General features: G+C 51.8%; 1 protein-coding gene across 1 annotated transcript in view; it reads right to left on the reverse strand.

The window, feature by feature from the left end:
• EMH_0014210 (uncharacterized protein) overlaps positions 1-463 on the reverse strand; it is a gene marked incomplete at both ends in the record, with an annotated part of 12,379 nt that overhangs the window by 1,667 nt on the left and 10,249 nt on the right. The gene's annotated exons all lie outside the window — the stretch shown is intronic.

Genomic DNA, 463 nt, shown 5'->3' on the forward strand with positions numbered 1-463 from the left:
GTGTCTTTGTTTTTATTTTTATTTTTATTTTTATTTTTGTTTTCTTCTTTTTTTCTTTCTCCTGCTGTCTTTTTCTGTGTAGTCTTGCTGTATACACCCCAACCAAAACGACCAAAGAGCCCCTGCTGCAGCTGCTGCTGCTCCGGCGGCAGCAGCTGCTGCTGAGCAGCAGCAAAGCAGCGCCAGGGTGGACGTACACCCCAGCGCTTGCTGGGCGCACTGCTTTCTCTTGCTGCAGTTGCTGCAGCAGCAGCAGGTGCTGCTGCTGCTGCTGCTGCTGCTGCTGCAACCGAATGCGAGGACTTGCGCTTACTCCGCTGAGCTCCTCCAGCAGCAGCAGCAGTTCGTGTTGCTGCTGCTGCTGCTGCTGCTGCTGCTTCTATCATTGTTGTCATTATTAAGGAGCTGTAGGGAGAAGAAAGAAGAGACAGAAGAGACGAACTGTCTCCTCCAGCATCCGAGT

This window comes from Eimeria mitis, genomic scaffold (genome assembly GCF_000499745.2).
Source record: "Eimeria mitis Houghton genomic scaffold, Emh_scaff494, whole genome shotgun sequence".
NCBI lineage: Eukaryota > Apicomplexa > Conoidasida > Eucoccidiorida > Eimeriidae > Eimeria > Eimeria mitis.